The sequence below is a fragment of the Antechinus flavipes genome, chromosome 2, assembly GCF_016432865.1.
Source record: "Antechinus flavipes isolate AdamAnt ecotype Samford, QLD, Australia chromosome 2, AdamAnt_v2, whole genome shotgun sequence".
Taxonomy (NCBI): Eukaryota; Metazoa; Chordata; class Mammalia; order Dasyuromorphia; family Dasyuridae; genus Antechinus; species Antechinus flavipes.
Genome location: NC_067399.1, coordinates 587,914,286 through 587,935,269, shown reverse-complemented (window position 1 = coordinate 587,935,269; position 20,984 = coordinate 587,914,286). Strand labels below are relative to the sequence as shown.

General features: G+C 34.5%; 1 protein-coding gene across 5 annotated transcripts in view; it reads right to left on the bottom strand.

Annotated features, from left to right (window-relative positions):
• Positions 1 to 20,984, bottom strand: part of ADD3 (adducin 3) — a 161,229-nt gene that overhangs the window by 63,700 nt on the left and 76,545 nt on the right. The window contains exon 1 of one of the 5 annotated variants that reach the window (XM_051981376.1): positions 19,228 to 19,250. The exons of the other annotated variants lie outside the window; for them this stretch is intronic. The gene's annotated coding sequence lies outside the window, so the exon portion shown is untranslated. Of the gene's footprint in view, positions 1 to 19,227; positions 19,251 to 20,984 lie in introns of those variants that run through there. 5 annotated transcript variants of the gene reach the window in all.

Here is a 20,984-nt window from a genome sequence, read left to right as displayed (position 1 = left end):
ACCCTAATATTTGGGGATTCTGAAAAGCATACGCTCTTTAAAATAAGCCTCCCACTGATAACAGCTCCCACGGAAATTGCACTTTATGGTTTATTAAACTGTTTCTCTCACAATTCTGTGAGGAAGGTAGTATAAACATTATTACCCTTGTTTTATAGATGCACAAATTGGGGTTTGCAGAAATTAACTCAACTTGTTCCAGTAAGAGGAAGAGAAAATTCTAGAAACCAGGCCATCTGGCATATGATCAGTGGTTTTGTTATTGTACCATCTGACCTCTCTAAAAAGCTGGAGTAAGGCGGCACGATGGCCCAGCAGAAAGAGCATTGGCAAAGGAACTAAGAAGCCTGGATTAGAATTTCGGCTCTTCTTCTCAGTGTCTGACCCAGGGAAAGACACTGCCTTTTTATGGGCCTCAGTTTGATTATCAACAAAATTAGGAGTCTGGGATTAGATCAACTTGAAAGTCATTTCCTACTAACATTTTATAATCTCTGGTTTTATGGTTTAATCTGTAACAGAAGTCTCCCTAAATGGCATTAAAAAAAGTCTTCCTACCTTTAGTTAGTTGTCCTCTTGTTGTAATTAAACAAATGGAACCCAAGCTTTAATTGTCTTGCTTTTAAATCAGCTGTCATTTGAAGATATGACTAAAAATACAGAATGCTAAACATCCTTTTTGAAGAGCAGCATGAATTCTTGCTTCTATAACTCTGTAACTTAGCAGGCAGGATGGTGGGTTAAAGTTCGGCACTCAGGTTGCTTCCTCAGCACCAAATCAGAAAGCTCTAGTTAATTCCATTGATGTCAGTTTTGGTATTCAATGAAGCAAGGAAATGGATTAGAGAGCTAGAATACAAAAACAATATTAAACCGGGAGACTAAAGCCAAGTACCAAAGCTCTTGGCTCAACTGGGTACGGCTGGCTTCACTGAAAATTACAAGGATCCCTTTAAACACATGCTCACACTCACACTTACACACACACTTGCTCTCACTCATATTCCCCCTTTTCTGTATGCAAGCTTTGAAAAAAGGTTTTGTGTTGGGGACAGGACCTTGACCTGTAACTTTACAGGAAACTCTCCCATGAAGGAACATTCTTTACCAATGTAGGATCATTCTCTGGAACTTAAGGTATAAGAGAATTAGTTGTAGGATGCCATGGCAGTATATGTGAAAGGCAGAACATTTACCCGGCTATCCCTGGCTCTGAAGCTAATTTTCTAACCAATGCCACTTCTATCTTCAAGAGTTTCACAAATTTGTGTAGCCTTGATGGATTTTATTATATGTGAAAATGGAAAGTATGAGATAATCAGTTTTAAATGTGGTAGAACAGTGATCACATTTTTTCGGGATAACGTTGGATGTATAAAAGAAATATATAAAGGTAGGTGCAATTAGGGTTACAGTAAAAAACATTTGCTGTGTGTTTTTCCACATAATTTAAATTAAGCAGATAAAATTGGAACTGATATAGTGTTGAAAAACACATGAACTGTTCCCTTTTGAGGTGATTAAAGTAATTTTTTTCCAGCTCATTAGGAATCATCTGGGTCAATGAAGAAGTAATTTACTATACAGTATCTACCTACCAGAAAAAAATGAAGGCATCTTTCCAAACCGGGAAATTAATTGTCTTCCTAGACAAATCTCCCTTGAGTTGCCCTTGAACAGTATGTAGTAGGGGGATACTGAGGGCTATCATGGTTTCTTTTACTATGAGAGGCAATTCCAATAAGAGGATGGAGATGGAGTAGGGAGATCTTTTACCATGTTCCTATTATTGCCCTCACTCTTCTCTTGATTGTGAAGCTTGAATTGAAAAACTGCAGGTTAAGAGAAAAGGTAGATAAAGCTCTATTACAGTCAGAGATGCTTTGAGGTAATTACAGAATCAATCTTATGGTGCATATATCAAGAATTTAACATTGATAATTTGATGGTGTACAGATAATCTTATGTACTATTTTCTAAAACAATTAAAAAAGACAATCCAAATAAGAACATTTTTAGGAAACCTCAGGCATCTTTATAAATCAGAAATAATGTGAAAGAATTTATAGCAGTAGTTCTTAAATTGGAGTCCACAGACGCCAAAAGGAATAGATTTCAAAGTGGGTCGGTGATTTTGGATTGGAAAAACTACTACTTTCTTTTCAGGAATCCCTAAGTGAAATTTGCATTTTCTTCAATTATGAATGTAGGAAAGAAATATTCTGAGAAGAAATATTCTGGTGGGGCTTCACCAAAGTGCCAAAGGATATGTGTGTATACATAACACACAAAAATAGTTAAGAACCTTACTTACAGACTTCGTTATTCAGTCAGGTCTTTTGAATACCTATTATATGTCAAGCACTGTAAACACCTGGTGCAAACTTGTCATTTGATAAATGAGTAACCCAAGGTTATATGGCATCAATGGCAAAACTAAAACCTGAGAACCTTTTGTCCAACAGCTATGCTAGTGTTTCCTCTGCCATACCATGCTTCATATTCATTTTCCTTCACATTCTTCTATGGTGAGAAGCAGGTAGTCAAAGAGAATAACTACCAATTTGCAGATAATAGAACTGAAATGTAAGTAAAGTCTGACTCAAAGTTAATAAACTGGAGCTCCAGATAAAAGCTATCTTTCATTACTTCATATCCACTGCTTTAGCCATCAGACTTACCTTACTTTCGGAATTATAATACTACTCTTGTAAGTAGAAGCAGGTTGCACAAATTCTCTACTACAAATGGTGATTGTACCATCATTTCCTTTCAAATGAAAATGTGCAAGGAGACAACAGTCCGTGTAGATCACAACAGCAGTTTGTCTAACCAGAACTTTATTAAGTCAACATATAATAAAGCAATTAATGTGAATTTTAAGCTCATAACAAAATAAAATTGCAATACATAAAGAAAAAGGGCTAGTCCCTATTAAAAAAAAAAAAAAGCTTAACATGAGCTGCATTGAACCACAATAATTCAGCTGTAATACAATTTACCACTCACGTCACTAACTCTAGAGGGCATAGAGGCATAAAAAAGACAAAACAACGAATAGAATTTTGGGCTTCCCCCTCCCCCCTGCAACTCTTCTATCAAATACACAGCAGTAACAGGGACAAAGCATCATTATAGAAGGAATAAAAGGCTCTTTAGATGCTGCCTTTTTTTATTCAATGAACCCACTCTTACACACAAAGTTCATGCCACGATGTCTCGGAACACAGTATTGCCAGGGTATGCTAAAAATGAGTCGGATAAGTATATAATGCAAAATCCAAGTATTTTTTAGCATTAAGTACTGTATAAATCTATAAAATATTGCACATCCTTATAGAAATGTTACTGTTTGCTTTGTTTTAATTGTTTATGTCATCTAAAATTTTTGGTTTAAAAAACAAACCCTATATTTAGTTACTGTCCAGTACTGAGAAGTGATTGGGTAAAAAATTTCTATGAAACTTTTTAATACTTGGAAAACAAAAATCTACAGGAATAGCTAAATGGCAAGGCCTACTTGTTCTTCCTAACCAGAATAATTTGGCAATCTAAGAGCAGCTGATACAGAATTATCCATCTATATAGACATATATGTCTCTTTATCTACTGATAGTCATTGCAACAGAAAATTAATTCTTAGAGAAAAAAAAGAAATGAGATTGCTGAACAATTTCTTAAGCTGGTTAGTGTGTGGCAATTCTGATGCAATGCTGCCCTAAAAATGAACTTTGTTATAAACAGCAAGATATCCCCAGTAAATGTGGTTAGAGCAAGGGTGGAGTACACTCTGGGGGAAATAACACACCCCTGCTAGCTTTAGCTAAACCAAGTTTTGCATGTTAGTAACACAAAGTTTTCTAGGTTTTCCTGGACTTAGCAGCCACATTTGTTTATGAATTCTCAGAGAAATAGACAGAAACGTTTATATTCCCCCTATCAACCTCTTAATCTTAGAATTAGGGACAGATTTTCTCAGGTACCTATTGTAAATAAAAAATGAAAGGTAGAGTAGGCAGAGCAACAGAACACTAAACAGAAGAGAGCTGTGAAAAAGGAAGTCAGACCATGCCAGCTTCCAAGTTTAGAAATAACAGATTTTACACATCCCCAGGCATGACAAAAGTTAGGTGTGGTAGTTCACCTTGGTTTGTTTTTCAGAATTTCAACATCTATGGACATGGAGAAATTACTTAAAATCCTCCAGGTAATCTGACCACATACAACAACAAAGTGCTAAGAGAATACTGGTTATTAACAGTTGAAGTTTAATGGAGAATTATTATCAGCGCTTCATTTCTAACACTGTTTTGGTTGAATTATGATTTGAACTCATTTGAGGTAAAAATGAAGAAAATTATCAGTGGAGAAAATGGTGAGTACATGTTCTTCCAAAGCAAACCATTTTTGTTTATACCAAAGGCTCTGTCTTTTTATTTCACAACCGCCACCCACTTCTCCAAACAAGTGATTCAATGTTCCATAGGAATTTTAATTGTTTCCATGACTTTCTACCTGCCAACAAGACCTTAATTCTATGCAGGGAACACACAAGGAACACCTTTTAAAAACTATGATTTTTTTTTTTAAGGAAGTATTCAAAAATGAAGTTTTTTTATTCCCATGCTTGTTTTTCTAAGTGCTTACCTAAATAATATAATTGTCTTTTATCATCACCCCCCCAATATACTCATCATTAAATTCTCAATAGTTTGCAACATACCACAGAATGAAAGTCAAATATCCACAAACAAGCCACAAAACTATTGAGACCAAAAAATAAACCCTGACAAAACAATGAAGAAATCATATAAACCACATTTCTTTCTCTACCCTTCCCCCCCAATACCATAAATCATCCTAATTCATTAGGCTTCATCAGCATTTTGGGCGGCACCCCAGAAGCAGCCATCTCTAAGGATATTTGAAGGGAGATCTAACAGACCTAGTTTTCCTTGATATTGCCAAACCTTGTCAGCAACATACTGTTCTTAGCATGTAATGAAATAAACCATATTTTGTTTCAAGCAGCATGGAAAGAACTATTGATGTGGGAATCATAAGAAGTGGGTTCTAGTCCTGGCTATATAATCAGCTGAGGAAATCACTTCAATTCTCTGCATTTTAATACAATCAGGGGTTGTATCAGAATATAGGTTTATAGATTTTCAGCAAGGAAGAATTTAGTGATCATTTAATCTAAACCTCACAGATAGAGAGCCAGAGAGATGAAATGTCCTGACTGATGTCACAGGTAGCAAGAAAGCCACAATTTAATCCAACTCGTTTGAGTCCAGTGATGTTTCTTTAATACTATAATATTTTTCTAATGGAGGAATTTTTTCCTCCACTGGCATATTAGGCAAGAAAGTCGCCCTTAGTTGTGGATAGCAGCAAAGACAGAAACCTTGGAACATTAGTAGAAGGGCTAGAAGAGGGAGAAGAGGAGAATTCACCACAAGGGATCATTTAGTAGTTTTCTGGATAATTCAATCAAAAAATATTAAATACTATCTAAACTAGGTGCTAATGATACAAAAACAAAGCAAAACTGTTCCTACCATCAAAGAATTTACATTCCACAGAGATGAGATAGGTGGAATATGTATCATATAACCAGAAAAGTATATACAGAATAATTTGAGGAGGGGAGAGCATCGAACAGCCATGGGGAACAGAGAATTAGGGAAGACCTGTGTGGGCAATAACCTATGATCTGAACTCCAAAGGAAGCTAGGGATTTTAACACATGAGGAGGCAAGGAAGTCTAAAGGCAAAGCCAGGGGAGATATGAATGCCAAATTCAGGGAAGAATAATAAGGATAAATAGGCTGGAATTGAGAGTGGGTGGAGGGGAATGTGGTGAAATTAGCCTGGAAAGGTAGACTGAAGTCTTATTGTGAAGCGTTTTAAATGCCAACTTAAGGAGTTTCTAGTTCATTTTAGAGTCACTAGAGAGTCACAATAGTTACCTGAGGCAAGAAATAATATGAACAACCTTATTCCTTTTTTAGGAAAATTCAATCTGATTACTATGTGGGGAGTGTATTAGAATAAGGAGAGATGGGAAGTTAGGAACACAATAAGGAGTTTATTATAATTGTGTAGAGAGAGAACTGATGAAGGACCAGACTGGAATGATGATCTTGGAAGTAGAGAAGATGTTGTCAAGATTGAATCTATAAAGTTTGGCTACTGATGAGTGCAAGTAAGGTAAAAGGAAGAAGTGAGGATGACACTTGAAGTTGCAAAAGTGGGTATTGGAAAAGTCTGTGGTGCTAAAAGCAAAAATAGCGAAGTTTGGAGAAGACATAGGTTTAAAGGAGAAAAACAGGTTACATTTTGAACACGTTGGTCTTGACTCATCTATATGATTGTATTCAGGATACTAGAGTCTGAATCCCAGTTCTGCCTCCTACTTTTTGGATGATTTTGGACAAATCAATGAACAATATGTGGCCTCAGTTTCCTCATCTGTAAAGTAAGGGGTTAGATTAGTCTATAAGGTCTTTTTTAGTTCTAATTCATGAAACTATAAGGAACTAGAGTTCCAGAGAGAATTTAGGATTGGAAACACAGATGTAGGAGCTATCTGCAAAGAGATAAGCACTGAACCCATGAAAGCTGATAAGAAGAGAGGAAAGAAGGAATGAGTTGGGAGTCAAAGAAAAAAGTGTTAGAGAAAAGAAAAAAAAAAAAGTAGGGGGGAAAAGAAACCTAGAATAAAGCCCTGTGACACATTTAGGGTTTGAGACACAGATAATGATATGGCAAAAGAGAATGAGGAAAACTGAGAGAGATAGTGGTAACGAGAGAAAAGTGAGCAAAGGCAAGGACTATAGAAAGCTTTCTATGGAAATTTGATTGTGAAAGGAAAAATGGGGAAGGGAATAATGTGCCAGACACTGCATAAGTGCTTTTTCATTTGTTTCAATAGTTTCATTTGATCCTGCCAACAACCTTATGAGGTAGATGCTTATAAGCCTCTCTCTCTTTTTTTTTTTTTTCCAGTTGAGAAACTGAGGCAAATAGTTTACTTGAAGTTAAATGATTGGCTCTGGATTACATAGCTATAGCATGTCTAAATTTGTATTTGAACTGAGTCTTTCTGACTCCAAATCCAGTACTCTATTCCCTGTGCCTCGCAGTTGCCCCAGAAAGATACAGGAAGACAGCTTACTATTTTAAAACAATTATTACCAGTAAGGCATCATCTAGGCCACTAGTATCTTGTGGCCTAAGGGGTGTGTGTGTGTGTGTGTGTGTGTGTGTGTGTGTGTACTGTAGATATCAGTCTCTCTTTATTCAAGCTGAGTCATTAGACTTTATGCTTCTAGAGGGCAGTTACTGTTTTATTGTTGTCTTTCTATCCCCAAAGGCTAGCACAGCATCTGACACACAATAAATTCATGTTGAACTGAGTGTGGGCCAGGCCCAGTTTGGGTGTGGTCAGGAGCCATAACCCTCCGCTAGGGCTTGAAAGTGTGGAAGGATAACAGCTAATGCTTGAGTGGTCTCACTCCAAACATTAGTGGTTAGAGGCAGGACACCTCAAGCTCTTCTTCTTCTCCTCCCCCTCCTCCAGTTCATCTACAAAGACCAGTTTAAAGACTGCAAGTTATTCGAATTCCCATTTGTCCTCTAAGGTTGTCCTTATGAGGAGGATCTCAGTATAACAGAGTCCTTGTAGGCTGTGGAAAAAGGAAATGTCTTGGTAGGACTTCTGCAACATTGGGTTAAGGTGGAGTTGAGAGGGTTGGTTGTTCCATTCACTTTTACTTCAGGAGACTACAAACAATCTACCATTTATTCCTCACCCTTAATCCCCACCTTGTCCTGGTATGGCATTCCAGAAGGGAAATGACAAAGATTAAACAAAAATGTAGTTGCTATTCTCTCAGAGTTCATGATTTATTTTGTGAGTACGACATAGGCAACTGGGTGGTTCAGCAGCACTGGGCCTAAAGGCAGAAAGACTTGAGTTCAAATCTAGTCTCAGATACTTACTAGTTGTATGATCCTGGGTAAATGACTTAAGCTGTTGTCTTAATCTGCTGAACAACAACAACACCACCACCATCAAAATGGCAAATCCTTTTACTATCTTTGTCAAGAAACCCAATGGTCAATATTGACTTGCTATGGTCCATAGGATCCCAAGAATCAGACACAACTGAATTACACACAATATATACATAACTAATTAATATGAAATAAGATATAACTACATAAGAGTCTAACAAACAAAATGCTTTTTTGAAGTCTAAAGGAAAGAGTATACTATTAGTGCCTGAGGAGATTAAAGGAACCTTTGAATTAAGTCTTTTTAAAGGATGGGTTGGATTTTAATAGGCAGATATTAATGGGAAGGGGGAGAGTTTCAGTTACCCAGAATGTTTCTGAGATTCTAGAATTATAGAGCTATATGCTTCTGACTAAGATTATAGAGCTATATGCTTCTGATTGATTTTTTTTTTTATAACTATATGGATAAATAACCAAAAGGCAGCTCATTGCCTTAAATTCACTGACCCAACAGCTATTGTTGCAGTTTTTCTTCAGCAGAATCTCATTTTAGTACTCTTGGATTTGCATTTTGCTGGAAATGCCTGTTTTTAAGTCAAACTTGACTTTCCCAGCTGCAGAGGAAATGACAAGAGAAGAAAAACATAGCCAATAGATATCAACAATTAATTCCATCCACAACTACCCAGCTGTTTGTGCATGAAAGAATCAGCCAGATTCCTTTTGGGATTTTCACCACTGAAAATTGATACTGCACATTCAGAGACACAAGCTGTTTGTAACATGTCAGGAATGTGCGTAAGATCACAAAAAGTTGAAGAGAATAAAATGAAATCCAGATCTAATTCTCCTTAGACTTACTAACTAGTGTAATTTTATATCTGAAAAATATATATACCTATATTTTTGCATATGAGTACACACACATATTAAAAAATAAAAACTCACTGAAAAATACTTCCCCTCTGATAAGAAGGAAAATTTGCCAACTAGATCAGAGTCATCATCCAGAATAGACATCTATTTATCAGCACAGAGAAGGTGTAACATTCTCAGGAATCCATATAACCAAAAAATATTGAATTCAATAAGCCCTTTTAGATTATACAACTGCTTGTGCAATATATATTTTTAAAACCTCCTTATAAATGTTGCTTCTATAGAAATGTGACCCCTTTATCCATATATAACAAATAACTTCTAATTATTAGGATTTAACTTTTTTGCCCATGAATAAAATGAAAAGCAGGTTCCTCTATTAGCAGAATCATTTTTCTGACACAAGCAAGTAACAGCCATTTTTAGGAATTTAGGTACCTTTAATAAGTAAGTCTATTGTATGCTTACTCTGTGTCAAGTTCAGGACATGAAGACAAAGATGAAATAGTCTCTAACTTCTTACATTCTAACGGGCAAAGCAGAACTTATGAAATAAATGCAAAGCAAAAAATTGAGAGGGAAAAGATATTATCACCTGGGCAAAGAGGGATTTGGATATCAAGAAAAGTCATATAGAAGATGACACTTGAATTGAGCTAGGAAGGGATGCTAAAACAGAGGCAGAAGTGGGGAGGAATCACCCTGTATACGTGGTACAAATAGTCAGTCTGACAAGTTTTAAGTAATCAAGATTTCTCTACTTTTAAAACATTTTAATTCTCTATGGAAAATAACTAATTTAACAATTCTCTGGTGCAAAGGCACACCAAAATGAAATTCTTCTAAGGGATCCAACAGAACTAGTCAGTTACCTTGAGCGTCCAATCTGTTCAGACTGATACAGTTATGCTAAATGTTATGGTGCTACCTAAGAAATAGGGACATTCAAGTGGCACAGTGGATAGGGGCTCACCATCTGTGTGACTCCGAAAAAGTCACTTAATCACTCTACTTCAGTTTCTTCATCAGTAAAACGGGAGATAATATCACGTAACTCAAAGGGTTGTTAAGAAGATCAAATGAAATAATACTGGTAAATTGTTTTGCAAACTTTAAAGAGCTATATAAATACCAAAGGATGTTAGTAGCTAATAAAAAGAAGACAAATTAGAATTGGCAGAGATTTCCAAGCAAACCATAAGCAATCTGACTACCACTCATCTACAGTCTTCTCTCTCACCTAATCTTCCTCACATACTTTCCATTATAAAGAAATTGGGTTATTCGTCATTGTCCATTTTGTCCTGATTTGGTCTTCTTATATGCATTTGCATAGACCTAGCTCCTATTCCTGGAAGAAACTCCGCTATTTTGCATATTGAATTATTTTACTTCCTACAATGTATAGGTTAGATGCCATGAAATCTTCCCTCATTTCCAGAGCTAAAAGCAATTCCTCTCCTCAATGAATCTCTCATCTCTTTTTTGATCTCTCATATTATGTACATATTCCATGATTACTTATGTACATGATCTATTTCCCCTTTTCAACTTCAAGATGCTTTTTTCCCTTTTTTAAATAATTGCTTTTTATTTTAAAAAATACATGCAAAAGCATATATATGTGTGTGTATATATATGTGTGTGTGTGTATATATGTATGTAGATGTATATATATGCAAAGATAGTTTTCAACATGCACCCCTGCAAAACCTTTTGTTCTAAATTTTTCTCCCTTCTTCCCCCTTTACCCCTTCCCCTAGACAGCAAGTAATCCAATATAGGTCAAACATGCAATTCTTTCTAAACATTTCCACATTTATAATGCTGCACAAGAAAAATAAGATCAAAAAGGGAAACAATAAGAAAGAAAAAAACAAACAAACAAGCAAACAACAACAAAAAGGTGAAAATACTATGTTGTGATCTACATTTAATTCCCGTGGTCCTCACTTTGAATACAGATGTCTCTCTATTAGAAGTCTGTTGGAAAAGCCCTGAATCACCTCACTGTTGAAAAGAGCCACATCCATCACATTAATTTCAAGATTCTTGATGGCAGAGAAACTATAATTTTTTTTCATTTTTTCCCATTCCACCTAGTACAATATTCTGAATAACGATGTTATCTTATTTTAAGATCAATGAATAGCTAACAATTCTTGCTACTGGGATTCAGACCAATACAATTAATTTTCCTGTAAAATGTGGGGGGTTGAGCCTTTGAATTACCTTTTAGTTCCCTCCAAATCTGTATTCCTACCTAATTTTGAAGTTATCAGAGGCTAAAGAGTCAAAATATTCGGGCAGGGAGTGGGACTCTGGAACATGTGCCAAAATGAAAATAAAGCAAGAGATTTGAAAAGAGGTGTTTCCCACCTTAAACAAATATCTAGTCAAGGGAACATTTGAGGGAGGAGCTGATTGATTAGTCTTTGATTGATAGATACACATACTTCTCTACAAGTCTGATATCATCAAGGACTTAAGTAATATCAGGGATGATCTTTACTTGGCAAATCTTAATTCATTGAGATGTGCAGCTTAGTGTGAAATGACCCAAGAGAGTTGAGCTAATCTTTAAGACTGCCTGAGAATATAACAGCAGGGCAGAGTTTGGCAGGTGGGCAGCAATGACCAGAAGCTTTTACCAAAAATTAGCACATTAACCAAAAAATGTTTTTATGCATACATAGTCATGAGTTTGCTAACCACTAAACTAGAATCTCCTCTGGGATTCTAAAAATTTCCTACAGTTACAGAAAAAATGATATCTGGAAGTCTGGAAGTCATGAATGTCAGTCATACTCCAGCCAAAAATGCTTCCAGAGAATGCCTAATCCATCTCCCTTCCTACCTTTTTTATAGATAAGAAAAGTAGAGTCCAAAGAGATAAAATGGATGGCCCATAGTCAAATAACATTTAAGAGAGCCTCCCAATTCTCTGCTCTTCTCACCATATAAAACTGCCTCTTAAAGGCAAAGAATGTGTAAATTAGTTGGGAAGAATGAACCGCATACTTCTAGTGATCTATTTAAGTCTTCATTTTAAAAGGGCATTGGATGTCTCTCAAACTAACACATTTCTACTAATTTCTCTTTTGCTACCCTCCCTGCCTTTTGATTTTTATTTTAAATCTTCAAAGAAAAACAGGGATTGACAGTATCATGGCATGCTAAGACAGGTACAAGTGTGACAATTGTTGAAAGACCACATCAGACTCGCCTCTTTTCTTATAGTTATCTTAATGTGATAAAAAGTGAGGAGAACAGGATTAACCTGATACTGGAGAGACTGTATGAATGGTAGCTATCTAGGTAGACTCAAAGAAATCAAGGATTAAAACCCTGGTATACAAACTTCAATGGAAGTGGATGGGACCAGAAAAATAGTGGAGAGGAAAGGGAGGATATCTGAGTACAATAAATAAAATAATTATTTTGAATCTACCACACTGGGTAATCTGACCTAATACTAAGATTCAAGACTCCCTAATTAATTGGAATAATTCTTCCTTCTGACTGACTTCCAATTCTTTTATATTTCTCTTGGCAGGAATATGGAAGCAGAGCCTATTAGGTTAGTAGCTGACTATGGTCTTGGACAGAACACCGATTCTTCTCTGGACTTTAACTCACCTGTCTAAATATAAAAAAGAATATCAATACCCCTGTCTTTCTCACCAAGATGATGAGATCAAAGGAAACAAAGACAAACAAAAATGTATGAACAATATTCCCAATGTTACTATTCATATTAACAAGTAGTCCCTATTGGTTTTTGAGGATATTTGAGAATTAAACTATGCAACTTATCTGAAGAAAAAAAAATTCCAAAACTAAATTTGTAGATGAAAAATCTGGTAAAATCTTTGGGGAAAGTGGAAAGGTTGCTTTTAAAATAGGTATAAAATAGCTCCAAGATAATGTTACCTATAATGAAGAAGTTCTAGTTAAAGATAGGTTAAAACTGATGGGAGTGGTTGGGTGATGCAAGGGACAAAAAAGGGCAGTAATCAGTGAAAGTAATCAGTGAAACAAATTATTATGGGGAAAAAAGTCAGAGGACTAATGAAAAGCAAATCAAAGCAGAAGAAATAAGGGTTGCTGGAAGCCTACTCCAGAAATCACTTTTAAATGCTGAGAATTATCATTTTGGAGCTAAGAAAAAGAAGAGCCAAAAAATTCTTTAAAAATCTAGGAGGAAAAGGATATGAAGAAACAAAAAAAGATATGTAACCAATTAACAGTTATCTGAAAACATGTTTCAAATAACTAATTTAAAAAGTGCAAATCAAAACAGTGAAGAGTTTGATTCACCTTACATTTAACAAACTGGCAATGATGACAAAAGATGTGAATTGTTCACTCTAAAAGATTGTAAGGAGACAAGTGTTGCAAAACATTGTTGGTGGAACTATGAATTGTTCCACGCATCCTGGACACAATCTAGCATTATGAGAAGAAAATAACTAAAATGTCACTTTGAACCAGAGATTCATTACTAGATATATACCCCAAGGAACTCAATGACAAAAAGAAGGGCTTTACAAGAACCAAAACATTTATAACAATCATTTTTGTGGTAGTAAATAATTGGAAACAAAGCAGATGCCTATTGATTGGGGTATAGCTAAAGAAAGTGTACAACATAAAGATAAAAAAAATTATTGTTATCTAAGAAATAACAAGCATAACAAAAACAAAGCATCATGGAAATATGAATTGATGCGCATTGAAGCAAGGCTATGAAACAATATACTCAATGATTTATAACAATGGAAATGGAACAAACAACACCTACTCTCAAAAATGGAAACTGAATATTGTGAAATTATAAAAATAAACTCAATCCCCCAAAAGAGTTATGAGACAACAACTCTGCCTGCTCTTTTGCAGAGTTCAGAGTCCAGAAGTATGGAACATTGTACATAATAACATCAGAGTTTTTAAAATATAGATTAATTTTGATGATTTTTCCCCCCTCTTCTTTCTCTCCTTTTGAAAAAATTCTTTGTCATAAGGGATATCTCTCTTAGAGGAGTTAAAGGGAAAATATAGGAATCTAGGAGATATAAAACAAAATGTATAAGTAAAAATCTATTTTTAAAAAAGGAATCCTAGGGAGTTGCTCTAAAACAATTTGTCTCCTTTCTTATATGAGGCCTTTCCTGACCCTCCCTATCCCCCACCTGAAATTTCACATACCATATATTCCTTCAGTTTCCCACAATAGAATGGAAGTTTCTGAAGTGCCCACCCTGTTTAGTTTTGAGTCTCCATTATGATTGTCCCTCCCTCAGACAGTAGCACACAGGCACATCATGGATGCTTTGTGTTTACTAAGTGAGCCACATCTTGTTTATGAATACTATAATCATAACTGGTGCACTAGTGATAATACATTGATACAAATGTCAGTCATTTGATTCACAAGCAGATGCTTTAAATTATGGTTCCTAACTTGGAATCCATGAATTTGTTTTAAAAAAAAATTTTGGTAAGTATTTCATTGATTGTTTTACTTTGTAATTCTACTTATTTTTTAATTTAAAAGCATTGTTCTGAAAAGTAAATTGGCCTCACCAGATTGCCAAAGGGATCAGTGAAAAAAAAAGTTAAAAATGAAGAAGGGACCCCGAAACTCAAAAATCTCCTTGGACTCTGCCTCCGTGAGGACCCCGCCCAGGAGAAACAAGATAAACAGCTTCATTCTGTTATCTAGATGGGGTTGGTTCAGTCCTGGGCAAAAGAATTCCAATCCTATTCAGGATTCAAATCCAATCCTATTTGGATTGTTGCCAAAACTCCTATTATAAAAGAGACAATCTAAAATATTCTCTTTGCAGAGGTTTTAAACATGCCATGCTATGCCATACTTGCTAAGGAGGCCTCTGCCCACTGGAATAATATTCTTTTTCAGTGCTACCCTCTCTTTACCCTCACCTATTTCCCTAGGGAGACTGTATGCCTCTCTGTCAGAATTTCTAATCTTACTTCCCAAACCCTACAATAAACTTCTTTTATCAATCTAGGTTTTCGAATTTGTAAATTCCTTTACAGAGAATCTTTGTGCCACCAAAGCAGGTTCCCCAAAACTCCCTACTCTTATGCCAAATTCCAAGGGGTGCAGGGGAGCCAAACCTCTCCATTTGGTTTCCTGAACCCTAAACCTGCCACTAGACCTTATCATTTAACTCCCTAACCACCAGAAACCCTAATCTCATTTTGGTTCCCTAAATCTAGGTCTTATCATTTAGTTCTCTATGAAAGGGAACCCCAAAACCTAAACTCATCATATTTTTGGTTCCCTGAAAGAGAATTACAAAAACTAGATGACCTCAACCATATTTTTGGTTCCCTGACTGAGAACTTCCAAAACTGGATAACTGCAAGAAATATCTGAATTTGCCAAAGTTCCTACTAAAAAATAGCTAGACTCAAATGAGATAAAATATGTAAGTCATTTTAAAAAAATCTTAAATCACTATGTAAGTGGTAATTATCATCATCACCATCATTATCAGGATAATTATTTTAAATATATATAAACACATTCATATAACAATAAAAACAAGAACAATAATCGTAATGACCAATCCTGATCCAAGAAAACAGATAATGACAACGACAATGGTTTATTACTGGTATGAAATGTTGAATGCAATGTCAGTTTTGTTTAAATGTTTGTCTTTGTTAAAAGGAAGGTTCAAAGTGGGGGTGAAGGTGGGTAGCGAAATTACTGTAATGTTAAAAAAAATTAATTAAAATTTAAAAACAAATCAATAATGAATTGCCTTGGTACATTTAAAAAGACAAGTTTATAATATAAGGCAAGGCCTTCTTGTACTTTCTGAGTATGCATATCTAATACTTTAAACTGTGCTAGAGGGAAACAGGCTGAAAAAGCTGTCTGTCTTCTAAAACTAGAAGTTTTGAACTTTGGATAGTTAAATTCTTCAAAGAAACATTTCTTTGAGGAATCTCAGGGAAGTACATCAGAATACAACTTGCTTAAGTCATAAAAAACGGAGGTCATTAAAAGATATACACACACGATACCCCTTTCCCTTTCTTTCTCCCCCCAGCGCACACATACACAAACACATACACAGTCAAGAAAGCAGAGAACAGGCAAAACTAGAAGTGATCAGAGATAAGAAAGAGCAAGTAACCACAGTGGCAGTAAGAGTCACACCCACAGAAAGATAGTGAGTGAATAACTTTGGTTTTGTTTAACTGGAAAGTCTTACTATCCTCTATATGAAGAAAGAAGAAAAAAAAAAAAGGTATTTTTACAATGGGGATAAACTTGAGTGGAATAAGTAGCTTTTGTTTAGAACAAAGTGAAATACAATAATGGTTAAAAAAAAAAAAAATCAAACCCATAATATCATTTAAGTTAAAACAACAGCTGGCAAAAAAAGCACTGTTTTTTTGGAGGGGGTGGGTTAAGTTGGGGAGGGTTACATAATAATTAAGGTGCCATCTAAACATATTCTCATGCTTAAGAATTTTTGATAATTTTCTATTATATCTAGTATGAAACACTAGCTTCTCAGCTTGGCATTTAAAGCCTTTTACATAGTTTAGTTCTAAATTCCAAATAAGGCTCAGGGAAAAGTTGAGGAAGAAGATTAAGTGATATAATTCTAGAGAGGGTAAGTTGTTTCTTTATTGCGATAATTATTATTTTAGAAGCATTTCATTTTCTAAAAGAGACATTCTTTCTTTAGTGCTTTTTTAATCATCTTGTGTTTGTGTATCTCCAGGTTTATTACATATGATTTCCTTTCATACATTCTACAATTCAATCAGACTGGAATTCACTGGTTGTTTCCCTAATTCATTATGCCATCCTGGCTCAGTATGTTTGCATAGGTCATGCGTCTTGTCTTCTTGTGTCCAGAAGGAATATGCCTCTGCTTCTCAGAATCCCCAACCTCCTTCTAGGTTCAACTCAAATGCTATCTGAAATCTTTCCTGATCTCTTCAAATCATTTGTATGCTCACTCGTGCACCCCCCAAAAAATTATGTTAATCTTTTTAGTGACACTGTATCCTTCTAATAAATGTAAATACCTTAAAATCAGGGAGCTTTATTTCTGTTTTGTATTCTTGTTGCCTAGCACAGTATGGTACTCAATATTTATCAGGTGCATAATAAATGCTAAGAAGATTGAACTGGACAAGATAAATTCAAATTTAGTTGCAAAATACCTTATTTCAGAAATGAACAAAAACATTGGCAATTTTATTTGGGGAAAAAAAATAAATACCATAGCATGAAACAATGAAACAAGTGTTAGATTTGGAGTCGGAGAGCTGACTAGTTTCAAATCTGGGTGCCACTGATCTGGGTGACCTGGGGCAAATTGCTTGTTTAACCTTTCCTTACTTCAGTTTCCTATTCTATAAAAAATGAAGTAAAATGATCTTTGGGGTTCTTTCCAACATGAAACTTAATTCAAATTACAAAATAGTGAGTGTCTATTCTGTATGCTGCCAGCCACTGGAGATTTGAAGACCAAAACAGCCACCATAAATAGTTTCTGCTCATAAAGTGCTCAAATTATACTGGAAATAATATTATATGTACAAAGTTAAGTATAATACAAAGTACAACTATTGTTCTATTAAAATATACTTTAACAAAATCGTGAATACGTATATGTATATATGTATGTGTGTAAACATAAAAAATGTCTACAAAAAGTAAAAAGTCACTTTTGTTATTGATTCTTTTATGCAGAGAAATAAGAACTTTGAGGTGAGACACCATAAATTGTTTGAAAATGTAAAGCTGTAGTACTTGCTGATCAATAGATATAATTCTTTTTCGTTATGGTATTCAACTGAACAAATCTAGCATTTATTAATAACCTACAATGGGCAGAGAGCACTGTACAGGAGACTAAAAAATGAATAAAGTATAGTCCCTGCCACTTAGTAGTGACATATCCAATTCTCTATTCAATATCCCCCAAACCTAGTAGGCATTGGGACATTTTTAGGCGAGTAGGAATAGTTGCTTGGTAATAAGGGATGATGTTTAAGAGGTTTTTTATATTCTAGTTGAAGGTTAAAGAAGCTTAAATAGCAAAAGGAATCCCACGATATACAGAAGGCTTGGTATTTCAGCACACAATACAACATATACCATTTACAAATGGCAAGACAGTTCTCTAACACTTACAAATATATTCATATATATATGAATATATCCCTTCTCCTGCTGCTAACTCAACATAAGAAATGATATAGTACTAACAAAAACCAATGTAACATTTGAAGTTGCTTTTGACGTTAATAAAAAATAGAGATGGGAGAAAGTTAGGTAAGACAGATTTGCTACTTTAATTTTTCATAATAATGTAACTAATGGTTAGAGAAAATGTATTTACAAAGCTTGAGCCAGAATCAGTCACACATACAACTGTTTTCTTATATTTAGAGACAACAATTAATTTCTCTACTGTACCCCACTCCCTTCTTTCCTATTCATTGTTGACCCCTTGAAATGAGATACAATCTATATTTATTCACAAACCAATCTAGTAAGTGAACAGAGCCAGCTCCTTCTCTTAAGGATGAATTTATAACAGGACTTCAGAGACTATCATTGGCATAAATGACATATAGGTTCTAAGAAACATTTGGTTTTATTACTATACAAAGTCAAGAATTTAGAAAAATAGGGAACTTAATAGTAGACCCACAATCTTCTGTAGCTAGTATTCAAACATATAAATGCTACCTTATCCTTTGAACCACTTTTGACTTTATGAAGTCATTAGCACCTACACAAAACAGTTAGCTATAACTCTCATAAAACTGAAAAAGTTACATAATGGGAACTATTAAAAGAAAAGTAATATCTCAACACTCAAATGTCATATGTTAAATTGTTCATTTCCTGAACAAGCCAAAACAAATCCTAATACTCTATTATTACTTTAAATATACAATATAATACTATAATATACTATCATTAGTATGTTAACAAAAACCACTTAGTCTATGCCAAACATGTTTTTAGCTACAAAATATTATGTATATATTTTCTGCTTTCCCTACTTTCCCACTCCCAACTAGCTGCTTTATCAGCAGTGTTAAAATTTTAATACATTCCATCTGTCTGAATTAGTTTCACCACTCCAAGATGGTGCTCTAGCATAGATTCCATAAAGATTCATCTAGTATTAAAAAAAAAAAATTTAAAACAATTCGCTTACAAAATGAAATTCTGCTTTAAGTCATTTGTAAATTTTTAAAAATTTCTAAAATTAAAGTAAAAAAAGTAAAAAACATGGAATCACTAACCTTCTGAAAACAAATGACCAAGATTTGTTTTGTCTTTTTGGTTTATTTGGTTTTTTGGAAATTCAGTTGTCCTTCTCTGATGGCTTAAGAGAAGCAAATTTTCTATTCCAGCCAGCACATCTCCGTGTTGTGAAATTGTGCCTTAACATAATAGATGAAAAGTTGTTCTGGTTCTTACTGTAGTCAGAAGCTTTACATTCAAGTTATCCTCCTTTTGCCCTACCACTGTTTTATCTCATAGCCCAGGAATCTGACAGTAAATGTGATATGGAAACTTATCTGCCAGCAGAATGCTGTTTTCATCATATGTTTTTGAAGAGCAAAAGGGGTGAGGGAAAAAGAAAGGCAAAAGGGAAGAGAGAATACTATCCATCACCACTCCCCAGGAAATAGGAGAAGAAATTTGCTTTTTACTTTTTTTTATTACTATGAAGTGTTCATACACATAAATTTTTAAAAAAAGATATTGATAGTTTTGATCTTAGTACAGTAAAATTAATAAATGATATTATTATTTCTATTTTGACATTTCCCATTTCAAATAAAATATTTTAAAGTACATATTTGCATTCTTAATAATAGCTAACATATCTGTAGTGCTCTTAAGATTTAAAGAGCTCTTTTGACTCTCATGATGACTCTATAAAGTAAGTAGTATAAGTACTATTATCTTCATTTTACAAATGAAGAAATTGACAGGTCAAGCGGTTTGCCATCTTACCACAGCTAATATATATTTAAGGTAGGATTTCAATTTACCTGTCGGATATTTCTGTCTCCAAATCTAACACCTTTACAACTATATTGAGTGCCTCTCAAAACAGGATCAGAAAACTCCATTTTTAAAATTTTCTCTTCCATTTCCTTTAAATTTGATCTTAACCAAGTTAGTTCACTTGATAAATCTTAGTCTTCTTATTTGTAAAATGAGAATTTTATTGTGCTTTTATTGTGCTCACTTCATAAACTAGAAGGATCAAATAAAATATTCAATGTGAAAGCATTTTGAATGAGTCAAAATTATAAAAATGACAATTCTACCTAAATTAATTTACTTACTTAGCGCCACACCAATCAAACTACATTTTGCACTAGGGGGGAAAAAAGTAATTCTTCTGGAAAAACAGAGGGTAAAGAATATCAAGGAAATCAACCCTCCAAAATTGAAGGAAAGTAGCCAAGCCAACACCAGACTATATTACAGAGCAGTAATGATCAAATCAATCTGGCAGTTACTGAAAAATAAAGTGGTAGATCAGTGGAATAGATTATACATACCAAACATAGTACTAAATGGACCACAATAAGAAAGTATTTGATAAACCCAAAGATCCAAATTTTGGGAGTAAGATTTGAAGAATTAGTATTCCTATTTGAATAAAAAAATTGAAAATTTGAAAAAAAATTCCTGGGAAAACTGGAAAGCAGTTTAACAGAAACTAGACAATAACCAACATTTCATATCACATACCAAAATCATGTCAAAATAGACAAATGATTTAGACATAATGTGTGATATTATAATTAGGGGAGTAGGAAAAAAAACGTACCTGTAAGAGCTATGGATTGTATGAATACATACATGAATAACCCTAACTACAAACAGAAGTTAAAGGGGATCACAGGAAGTAAAATTACTAATTTTGATTACATGAAATTAAAAAGCTTTTGCAGAAACAAAAGTAATGCAGTCAAAATTAAAAAGAAAACAGGAAATGGGAAAATTTTACAGCAAGTTTCTCTGAAAAAAGGCTTTC